The sequence below is a fragment of the Aulonocara stuartgranti genome, assembly GCF_965226115.1.
Source record: "Aulonocara stuartgranti genome assembly, chromosome: 5".
In the NCBI taxonomy this organism is placed as follows: domain Eukaryota; kingdom Metazoa; phylum Chordata; class Actinopteri; order Cichliformes; family Cichlidae; genus Aulonocara; species Aulonocara stuartgranti.
In genome coordinates this window covers 38,350,110-38,362,677 of record NC_138943.1, presented here as the reverse complement: position 1 = coordinate 38,362,677, position 12,568 = coordinate 38,350,110, and positions in this window count along the sequence as shown.

Here is a 12,568-nt window from a genome sequence, read left to right as displayed (position 1 = left end):
ATCACGCTTGACACGCAGCTTGTGTTTTTGTTTGAGAACTTGCCACATGGTCCGATATCCAAACAATTGTCCTGGTCCTCGAAGCTCGGCCAAAATGGCACGCCTCACCTCAGGAAGTGGAGAATAGTTGCCTCGTCTGTACAGTCCAGATTCTTTTAAATGTGTTTTCAGTGTACGCATACTAATTGCAATGTCATGATTACACTTGAGCATATCCAGTATCACCTCGTATGTATGTCCTGAATCAAAATATTCTCGAATAGCGACAGCTATGTTTGGGTCACCGCTAATGTTCATGTTTGAAAAAAATGCGCCACAGGCAGAGTAACTTCCGGTTCCAAAGATGAACAGCGCGGACGTCCAATCAGTGATGTCTCCTGTTGCCGACTGGTACCTACCCTTTCCGGTTTTCTTAATGTAATTGTGCTTCTCAATTTGTTTTTGTGATTCTTCTTTTGTTTTTGTGCTTCTTGATTTGTTTTTGTGATTCTTCTTTTGTTTTTGTGCTTCTTGATTTGTTTTTGTGATTCTTCTTTTGTTTTTGTGCTTCTTGATTTGTTTTTGTGATTCTCAGTTTTGTTTTTGTGCTTCTCAATTTTGTTTTTGTGCTTCTCAATTTTGTTTTTGTGATTCTCAGTTTTGTTTTTGTGATACTCCATTTGTTTTTTTGTTTCTCGATTTTGTTGTTGTGTTTAGCAATTTGTTGGTGTGATTTGCACTTCAGGGCCACCGTACAAATCCTATAAAAAGCTGAACTAGTATATTAAGCACAAATCCTATAAAAAGCAGAAATACTATATTAAGCACAAATCCTATTAAAAGCAGAAATAGTATGATTTAGCACAATAGTAATAAGTTAAACAGAAAAATCGGAAAAGCAAAATGGACAGCTTGGTGTGATTTGCACTTCAGGGCCTCTCAATTTTGTTGTTGTGTTTAGCAATTTGTTGGTGTGATTTGCACTTCAGGGCCACCGTAGATTTGTGCTTAATATAGTATTTCTGCTAAATGTAGTATTTATGCTTAATCATACTATTTCTATATATTTCTGCCAGGCAGCCAATCCTCTGTGAGGACTGAGACGTTCAAATTTTCAAATCAGGGCCTGCACGGTTTCCCAGCCAATCATATATGTGTCCTGAGGCATTCAAATTTGCATATTGGGGCCTTCATGGCTTCTAAGCCAGCCAATCATATCTGAGGGCTGAGGAATTCAAATCCACAAATCAGGGCCTGCACAGCTTCCCAGCCAGCCAATCATGTATGTGCGCTCCAGGTATTCAAATTTGCATATTGGGGAATTCGTGGCTTCTAAGTCAACAAGTCATCCATGTCATATATCTCTAATAATTCATATTTTAATGATAAATTGTCAACACTTGAAGATTCCCCCATCTCTTCTGAACAAAACGGTGTAAGAATGACCCTTCTAGCCCCTACGGTTAGGAAATTATGGTCATTTGTTTGAGGGGAGTCGTCACTATGAGAAATAGACTGCAAAAATCCTGTGTCTCTCTGTGCTGTGTGTGTAAACAGAAGCACCTGTTTTGGCGGGAAAGAGTGCACAGGCTCTCTGATTGGTGGATTCAAATTCAGCAGCTCCCAGGCTGCTTGACTGAGCCAGAAACTTAATTCTCTCACTCTGTGTGTGTGTGTGTAACAGAGAGAGAGAGAGAGAGAGAGAGAGAGAGAGAGAGAGACCCACTTTAGGGCAGCATCTCATTTTTGGAAAAACATAATATATTCAGACTGGTTGACTGGCATAGACCCTCTGTGTGTCTCTCTCTCTGTGCATTTGTGTATACATATTTGATTTGATGTGTAATTGTTGGCTGTTCCTTCTTGTTTTTAAATTTATTTTTATTTATTTCTTTTTTTTCACAGGTGAACAACAATTAGTTTTGAGGGAACTTAACCATGTTCTGTTTTTTTTTTTATCTTGTCATTTTACTTTTCCAATATTTCTACTTCAGTTATTGCTATTCTGCTCAATCATAGTATTTGTTCTAAATCATTGTTATTATGCTATATTGTAGTATTTCTGCTAAATCATAGTATTTCTACTATATTATATATTTATTTCTAAATATAGCATTTCTGCTATATAATTGTATTTCTGCCAAATTATAATATTTGTGCTAAAACAAAGTCTTAATTTAAAATTACAATATTCATAGTTCATCAGTGTCTCTGGTAAATCACAGTATTTCTGCTATGTTGTACTATTTTTCTAAATCATAGTGTTTCTGTAATGTTTAAGTATTTTTGGCTAAATATATTCTTTCTGTTATCTTATACTATTTCTCCTAAATTCTTGTATTTTTGAGAAGTTATGTTTCTGGCAAGTTACAACATTTCTGCTAAATTCTGCTATGCTATTGTATTTCTGCCAAGTATTATGTTTCCTCTAAGATATTGCAGTTCTGCTAAATTATTACATTTTAGCAATGTTCCTTTGCTTCTGCAAAGTTTTTACAATTTCCGCAACTTTTCAGCTTTTTCAGCTACTTTTTGCATACAGCTTCAGCTTTAAGCATCCACACTGCATTTTCGCAGGAAATGCAGATTTTTCTAGTTGTGTGGATGCCCTCAAGGGCGTCCTGTTTCTCTTTATTCTTTATCTTTTCTTCATCTTCAAGTTGCTTCCGTACGTTTTTCGGCGTTTTTAACTACTCCCTCAGTTTTCAGCCGATTTTCTCAGTTCAAATCTTAAAAAATTCTGCTCTTTCTGCTCTTTCCAGCTATGACTTTTGGTGCTCATAACTTCTATACTTTTTGAGATATTGATTTTTCTTTTCAATATTTTTTGCCCTTTTTTGCATATTATCAGTGGCCTCACTGATTTTCCTTGCCGGCTTGACCTGTGTTTTAGCTCAGTGAGATGAGCGTCCGTTCTCAGACTGGGAGGCCCGGGTTCAAATCCCGCTTATGGCAACATTTCTTTCAGTCAACAGTTACACTTTCTTAAGTCTTTTTAACACAAATTTAAGCTTTTTCACCCCATTTTCAGCACAATTTTCAGTTTTTTCACCACTTTTCAGCACAAATACCAGCTTTTCAGCAGAATTCTACTCATTGAACTCTTTTCACCACAAATTCTGCTGATTGAACTCTTCTCAGAAGTTTTTCACTTTTTTCTGCTATTTTCAGAAAAAAAACTCTTTTTAGCAAAATTCTGCTGATTGAACTCTTTTCAGAAGAAATTCTGCTGATTAAACTCTTTTCAACAAAATTTTCAGTTTTTTCTGCCGTTTTCAGAAAAAACCTCTTCTCAGCAAAATTCTGCTGATTGAACTCTTTTCAGAAGAAATTCTGCTGATTGAACTCTTTTCAGCAAAATATTCAGAGTTTTCACCTCTTTTCTGCCCAAATTCTGCTTACTCACCTCTTCTGAAACATTTTAAGCCTTTTCACCTCTTATCAGCACAATTCTCCGCCTCTTCTGCTCATTTCAGCCCAATTGTCAATCTCTCCACCTCTTTGTTGTGAGAATGACATTGGCTCAGTGAGCTAAATAGCTGCCCTTAGACCAGGAGGGCCAGGTTCAAATCCTCATCAGGGCAACATTTTTTTTTTCAACTTTTTCAGCTTTTTTCTGCAGACTGCTTTTTTCTCAACTCAACTTCCACAAATTATACATCAAAACGTAGGTATTTTTGCTGGCTTTAAGACAGTGTCACTATAATTATTGTGAGAGTTACGGTTTTTTCACAATTTGCCTCGAAGTGACACATGGTCTAAAAACTCCCCATTCAAAGTCTATGGGGAGGTTGTGAAACTCAGAGCTGAAATACTGAAACTGAAGGCATTTTCAAATCGTCATATCTCCTTAACGAAGCAAAGTTAAGACATGAGGCTTGTCCCCGTATATCTTCAGACACTCCTGACGCTCACAATTCAAAAATTATTTTCTCACCTATTACCGTTCTGAGATGAGTTAGACTTGTTTGAGGGGTGGAAATCTGTCCTCCTCTCTCATTTTTCAAATTCCGAAAATGAAGCCGTTTCTTCTCTCGTCATATCTCCGCGACGGAGATACAAAGAGCTATGTAAATCACAGTCAAAGTACACCAAAGTCCGCTGATTCAGTGCAAGAATTATGCTTCTATCCCACCTAGTTTTTGAGTTACACGACGTTTTGTAACTCCAAAAAACGGCGTTTTTCACCGCTCACCGCAATCAAATTCTGACTGCTGATCACCCTGTTTTTTAAGGCGCCCCGCCCCCTTTCCAGGTGGCACGATTGGTAATGACACGGCTCTTCAGACCTAAGGTCGTGGGTTCGATTCCACCTTGGCCCACATGTTTTTTTTAACTACAAATTTATACACTATCACAGACCGGTAATTCATATTGATAATTTATTATAATTCTGCAAACTTTTATGATTTTAGCAGCTTTTCTAATATGGACCTCAGATTCTTGTTAACAGTCTGTGGCAGAAATACATACAAGTACACAGCCTGATGAAGCAGACAGAAGCAGTACCTCTGATTGGTTCAGTATTTTCACCTCTTATCAGCACAAATCTCAGCCTCTTCTGCTGTTTTCATTAGAATTTTAAGCTTTTCCACCTTTTTTTAAGTTACGTGAGAACCAGTTTGGCTCAATGAGTAGCTGAAAAATATCAGCCTCTTCTGCTGTTTTCATTAGAAATTTAAGCTTTTCCACCTTTTTTTAAGTTACGTGAGAACCAGTTTGGCTCAATGAGTAGCTGAAAAATATCAGCCTCTCCTGCTGTTTTAGCAGGATTTCAGAGTTCAGCTTTTTCACTTGTTTTAAGCACAAATTTCAGTTTCTTTACCTCATTTCACAACAAAGTTCTTCCTCTTCACCTCTTTTCTGCTAATTTGAGCTTCTGCTCCACAGTGCACATTTTCCCTGTCATCATATTTTTGCTTGTGACCAGAGCTCATTTGGCTCAGAGGGTAGGGCAGCTGCCGTGAAACCCGGTGGCAGAGGTTCGAATCCTACCTGTGACAGTTGCTACACATGTTCCCTGCTTGCATGCGCTCTGCTTTCTTAACACTCTCCAGTGTGTCATTACACATGCAAGCACTTCTGCTTCTACACCTCTTTCCAGCTCATCTTTTTGCTTCTTTACCTCTTTTCAGCAGAAATTCTTCTGATTCACCTCTTTTCTGCCAAATGTTTAGCCATTTCACCTCTTATCAGCACAATTCTAAGCAGCTTCTGCTAATTTCACCAGAATTGTCAGTCTCTCCACCTATTCTTTGGGCAAATGAGTTTGGTGCAGTGAGTTGAGTTGTCGCCTTTAGACCAGAAGGGCCAGGTTCGAATCCTGCTCAGGGCAATGTTTTTTGCTTTTTCAGCTTTTTTCAGCCGACATCTTCAATGTTAAGGCATCCACACAGCATTTTCGCAGGAAATGCAAATTTTTCTAGTTTTATTTTGTTTTTTGTACATTATCTGTGCCATTTTATATTCAACTAAAACATAAAATTTCAGGGTACTCAAATTAATAAACATCAAATGTTAGTTAGTTCTTTATAGTTCTATTGATTTATAATTCTTAAAGTTGTTTTTTTTTTTTTTTTTTTTGTAACTTTAACATAGGACGGGTATTGGTTTTATGCATTACCCCATATCTCTAGACAATAAGTCATATATGGAAGCAACAGAGAACCATAAAGTGTGTATAATGATTTCTTGTTCAGGACATCCTTTAATTTGTAGAGAATAGCAACAGTTGTTGACATTTTTGTTTTCACTTTACGATTTCACATGGTTTATATGAGACTTCTAACTAAGTCTAAAAAACAACAACAACAAAGTTGTGAATTTAGTCAATATTGAGGTTTAGAATTAACATTTTTTAAAAGGAACTTTAACTTGATACTACTCTGTCCAATTACAAAGGGAGAAAGCAAGTGTAAAAAGCACAGAGATGACTTCAAAGTTCAAAGGTAACTGATGATCTTGTAGTATGCCTGGGTTTTCAATTTTATATATTTTATATATGAGATTTGCATCCACTCCTGTTCTGGACAGGCAGCATGAAAATATACACAAAAGGTGAACGGTGATTAAAAGTAAACGAGCTAGACACTTAAACTATGGAATCAGAACGATGCCACCTTGAAACGAAACTGAAAAAAAAATTGAAACTGAAATAAATATACTGAAAAATCTTGTATTGAAACCGAAAAAAAATGATAGTGAAAAACAATTAATTGAAACTGTAATTTTTTTGTTTTCGCTTACAATTCTTTTTTTCAGTTTAAATCCTTTTTTTTTTTGGTTTCAATCCATTTTTCAGTTTCAACCTGTACTTGTGTTTTATTGTATTTTATATTTGTATTTTATTGTACAGCACTTTGGTCAGCCTTGGTTGTTTTTAAATGTGCTTTATAAATAAACTTGACTTGACTTGATGTGAGTGAAGTTCTTCAAATCCAACAAAAGTGGTATCAAACGTTTGTGCTGGTTTGTGCTGCAAAAATTTCCGTTTGTGCTGCTATCATTTTAAAGATATTAATAAAATTTTCTAGAGGTCATCAGAGGTCAACCAGCCCCCCCCACATTACCCAAATCCAACAAAATTGATGTCAAACGTTTGTGCTACGTTTGTGCTGGTTTGTGCTGCAAAAATGTTTGTTTGTGCTGCTAACATTTTAAAATTTTTAATAAAATAACGTCTTGATGCGTGCTTAATCATCCAGGTAAGTAAATCCCAAAAGGTTGATTCTGTTCATCTGGACATTTTCAGTTGGAGAAACGTTTCGTCACTCATCCAAGTGACTTCTTCAGTCTCAGCTGACTGCAGGTTTCCCAACCTTATAAACACATGTGAGTGAAGTTGCCCCCCCTACCTTCTTCAAATCGAACAAAATTGATGTCAACCATTTGTCCTGCAAATTATTTTGTTTGTGCAGGTTATGTTTCCCTAATTTTATAAACAGTACATGTACAGTGAGAGAGATGTTACATCTGTCTTCACTTGCATCCCAGTCATAGAAGCGTTGGAGGTCGTTCATAAGAGATTACAGGATCATCCCAACCTCAGCAACAGGACCACTCTCAGCACTGATCAGTTGTGTTTGCTTTTGGAACTGTGTCTTAATTCCACCTAAGGGTCAGTACAGGCAGAAATCTAGGTGTGCCGTGGGTTCCCCCAGGCCCCTGCTCAAAGTCACCAAACCAGTTCGTAAGCAGGTACAGGTGTGGCCAGAAGGGTCCTCAGAGGCACTGCTTTTCCACCACAGGGTGCCACACACGACAACACCACAGACTTTCAGGAATATACAGAAACTGTCACTGCCTACATCCCAAAATGCATCGATGATGTCACAGAGACCAGGACTATCACTGTCCGAGCCAATCAGAAATACAAGCCTTCAGAGCCGGGAATTAGGTGAGTCTAAGAACAGCAAGGGCAAACCTGTCACGTGGCATCAGCTATAGCAAAGCTTCAGCGACAGCAGAAATACTTTGAGGCAGTGGCAAGGAATACAAACCATCACAGACTACAAGCCCACTCTACAGACCGTGGTGACACAATCCCCAGACAGTGTGTGGAAGGGAAAACACAGATGTATATTTACAAAGCTAATATACACTAACTATGACATCCCTTGCCAAAATCAGTACACGCAAAGCTCCAGATCCTGATAACATCCTTGGACAAGCACTGACGGACTATGCTGTGGAACTCACAAATGTCTTCACAGACATCTTTAACACATCACTAGGGTCAGGCCATCGTTCCCACATGCCTCAAAGCCTCCACCATCATTACTGTACCCAAGAAGTCATCTATCTCCTGCTTTAAGGACTACCGTCCTGTCAAACTCACCTCCATCATTATTAAGTTAAGTGCTTTGAACGGTTAGTCATGCATCAAATCAAATTATCGCTTTCCCCCAACCTGGATCCATTTCAGTTCGCATACCGGTCAAAACGCTCAACCGATGATGGAATTTCAACTGCCCCTCACTCAGCCCTCACACATCTGAACACTAGAGACTCATATGTCAGAGTGCTGTTCATAGACTTCAGTTCAGCATTCAACACCATCATTCCCCAGCAACTCATTCACAAACTGGATCTGCTGGGGATCAGCACCTTGCTGTATAACGGGCTGCTAGATTTCTTGACAGGAAGACACCAGACAGTACGGGTCGACAGCAACACCTCCAGCCCAAGAACACGGAATACGGGGGCTCCCCAAGGATGTGTGTTGAGCCCCCTTCTCTTCACTCTGCTGACACACGACGAGATCTACTACAGGGGTGAAGTTAACCATCTGCCAGAGTGGTAGGGGAGACCGGGGATAGTTGTAACGTGGGTCAGTTGTAACACTTTTAATTTCTCCAATCAGGGCTAAGTTTCAAATCATGTGATTCACTCGGTACATGCGCAATTCAGTTCTTCCATCACTGGTGAAAAATCAGCACCCTTCGACAAACACAGACAATTTTAGAAGAAAAAAACTAATTTGTATGCCAAAAAGTAAGTTTTTTGACTTTATTTCATTTTCTAATAGCACTAACTGCTTTGCAGTTAAACTCATCAAACTTAAATTATGTTATTTGTATGTCTATGGGGATATATTCTGTGCATGTCTTTAGTGCTAATGTTTTAGGTGTTAGCTGTAATGCGAACTAGATCGTGGCTATAGGAGTCTGGGTCAGTTGTAACAGCAACAGCCTGGGTTAGTTGTAACAACCACGCAAATGTTACAACTTACCCCACTATTACTTTAACTCATATTTTTTTGTTTTCTTTGAATTACAGTATGCCTAGATCATGGAAAAGACAGACTGACCGAGGGGTGCCACTCAGTATTTTGGAGAGAGCATCAAATGATGTTAGAAATCAGGGAAAGTCCACCAGATCTGTGGCAAAATTGTATGGCATTTGCCATGTCACTTTGCACCGATTTTGTAAAGAGAGGAAGAAGCTGGAAGAGCAGGGATCAATGGAACTCCCACCTGTAGGATACCATAGTGGAAAGAAGGTCTTAACTGATAAACAAGAGAAGGAATTAACAGAATACCTGATGAGAGCTGCAGATGCATTTTATGGACTATGTCCACGTGAGGTAAGCAGATAGGAAGCAATAAAGGATAAGACAAGGGAAAGTTAGAAATTTGTAATGGTAGCAATTTAAAATATAGTATATCAGAAATACTAACATATTTCGTGATTAGAATTACAGGTAAAAGAACTGGCATATCAGCTTGCAGCGAAACATGGATGCAAATATCCAAAGTCATGGGACAAATTCTCAAGGGCTGGACCAGACTGGTTCTCAGCCTACATGAAACGAAACCCAACTTTGTCCATTAGAAGTGCTGAGGCTACAAGTCTGGCACGGGCCACCAGTTTTAATCAACACAATGTAGCAATGTTTTTCCAAAAATTTGATGAAGTGCTAAAAAGACACACCTTAACAGCAAATGACATATGGAATATTGATGAGACTGGCATAACAACTGTGCAAACCCCGGACAGAGTGATTGCAAAACGTGGCACTAAACAAGTTGGTGCAATGACATCGGCAGAGAGAGGTTCACTGGTCACCCTTGCATGTGCAGTTAATGCCATTGGCAACACAATTCCTCCAATGTTTGTGTTCCCACGCATACGTTATGCAGACCACTTTGTCAGAGATGGGCCAGTAGGAAGTATTGGCAGTGGAAATAAGTCAGGATGGATGCAAGAAACAGAGTTCCTCATCTTTTTAAAGCACTTTGCAAACCACACCAAGGTCAGCAATGAAAGAAAAGTGATTCTTCTCATGGATAACCACAGTTCACACCTGTCAATTGCAGCCATTGACTTCTGCAAGAGCAATGGAATTGTGATGCTCACATTTCCCCCTCACTGCAGTCACAAACTCCAACCACTTGACAGGAGTGTTTATGGCCCACTGAAAAAGATGGTGAACAGTGCAAGTGATTCCTGGATGAGAATGAATCCAGGAAAGACCATGACAATATATGAAATACCAGGTCTTATCAGGACGGCACTTCCAGCAGCAGCTACACCAAAGAATATACAGGCTGGATTCCAGTGCTGTGGAATTTGGCCATACAATCCAAACATATTTGAAGACAGTGACTTTGCTCCATCACAGGTCACAGATCATCCTTCTCCAGCAGTCCATATGGACATTTCTCCAGCTGACCAACAGTCCGCTCCTATTGCTGCTCATCTCACCAGTCCTACAGCTGACGACATGACCACTCCTCCAGATGCTCACATCTCCAGTCTCCCAACTGACCTCCAAGCTGCTCCCTCATCAGGCTGTGATGAAAACCCACAGACCTCCTTGGGCTTTAACCCAGAAGATGTGCGACCCTTACCAAAAGCTGGACCTAGAAAAACCCCTTCAACGGGAAGAAAAAGGAAACAAACAGCAATACTCACTGATACACCAGTTAAGATGGCCCTTGAGGCAGAACAGAGAAGCAGGAAAATAAGTTTTCCAAAGAAGAGGCTGTGCCAGAAAAAAGGCAAATCCACTCCCACAAACCTAAAACAATCCAAGCTTTCCACATCACGAAAGAAAAATCAGAAAATGAAAAACACTGAACAGGACAACACAGATTCCTCAGATGCTGATGAGAATTTCTGTATTGTGTGCATGGAAAACTTCAATAACTCAAAGCCAGAAGAAGCTTGGGTTAAGTGCCTGACCTGTGCACTGTGGGCGCATGAGGCCTGCACTCCAGGACAGCCATACATCTGTCACCACTGTGATTCTGATGGTGATTAAAAACTTGACAGAAACACATACAGTTCATTTGATGAAGCTGGTGCACAGCTACATTTTTTCAGGTTAATTATTATGTTCAAATGTGGCAAGAGTTGTCGGTTATAATCCCCACCGAGCCAATGAAGACTCAATGAAGGCCAACCAAAAGTATTGAAAAATTCAGTTGGTGAAAAGTTTTTGTTACAGTATGTTCAAAATCTATATTTCTGCACTCTGTCACACACTCCTACACACACTCACAAACACACAAATAGCTACATAAATGTTTATAAGTGCATTCAGGTGTTGAATAAAATAGATTACATCTTAAGATTTTGTCAGTACCCTTATTTCATTGTGTTACATCTCACCCCGGGGTATGTTACAACTAACCCAGACTATGGGGTTAATTGTAACATTTCACTCTTTGTGTTTGAGAGCATACCATGCAATGGGTAATTGTGCTGCAGAGAAAATAGCTGCACTATTTAATAGCAGAGACATGTAAATACTTTGCATTAAATTTTGAATCCACTACCTTAAAAGAGCTCCAAGCTACAGACAGAAATGTCAAAAATGTTACAACTATCCCCGGTCTCCCCTACAGCAACAACAACTTGTCCCTGAATGTGGAGAAGACCAACACCGACTCTACTTCCTCTGCAAACTGAGAAGCACAAGAGATTCAACCCCCATTATGAGCACCTTTTACAGAGGCACAGTTGAGAGTATCCTCACCAGCTGCCTCACTGTGTGGTATGACTCCTGCATTGGGTTCTGCAGGAAAAAATGACAACGGGTAGTGAGAGTAGCCGAGAGCATTGTGGGGACCTCTCTTGCCTCCCTCCCCAGGAGATCTACTGCACCTGCCTCATCTGGAAGGTCCTCTCCATTACAGGTGACTCCACTCATCCCTTCAACAGCGTCTTCAGTTTGCTGCCATCAGGAAGGATACTGAAGAGCCTCCGGGCCAGAACCAGCAGACTGAGAGACAGCTTCGTCCATTGGGCTGTCAGGATGCCGACCATCTCTGAATCGAGAAGGGGGGCCCAAGGGTACATCTTTCGACATCCTACAATGCTGTGATTGTAGCCATTCCCCACTTTCTGTGAATGGTACTCATGGCCATTGATCAGTAGGCTTTGATTAGTTGTCATTGATCAATGGTCATAAGAATTTGCATACTAACAATCATGGAACTAACCCCCCAGCACATTGTTCAGTCAGTGGCGCTAGTTTCCTTCACTATGCAAATGTACTGTTTATAAGGTTGGGGAAACCTGCAGTCAGCTGAGACTGAAGAAGTCACTTGGATGAGTGACGAAACGTTTCTCCAACTGAATATGTCCAGATGAACAGAATCAACCTTTTGGGATTTACTTACCTGGATGAATAAGCACGCATCAAGACGTTATTTTATTAAAAATTTTAAAATGTTAGCAGCACAAACAAGCATTTTTGCAGCACAAACCAGCACAAACGTAGCACAAACGTTTGATACCACTTTTGTTCGATTTGGGTAATGTGGGGGGGCTGGTTGACCTCTGATGACCTCTAGAAATTTTTAGTAATATCTTTAAAATAATAGGCAAGGCAAGGCAAGTTTATTTGTATAGCACAATTCAACAACAAGGTGATTCAAAGTGCTTTACAGAGACATTAGAAACAAGAACAAATAAAAAGCATGATTTAAAATTGAATAAAACAAGCAAATAAACTAACTAACTAATTAACAAACAAACAAACAACAGTATATAAAATCAAAACAGATAAAATCAGAACAGTAGATAAAATCAGTAGTTAAATGTAAGTTTTGAAATTTAAGCTTAAAGTGTGGATTTGGTG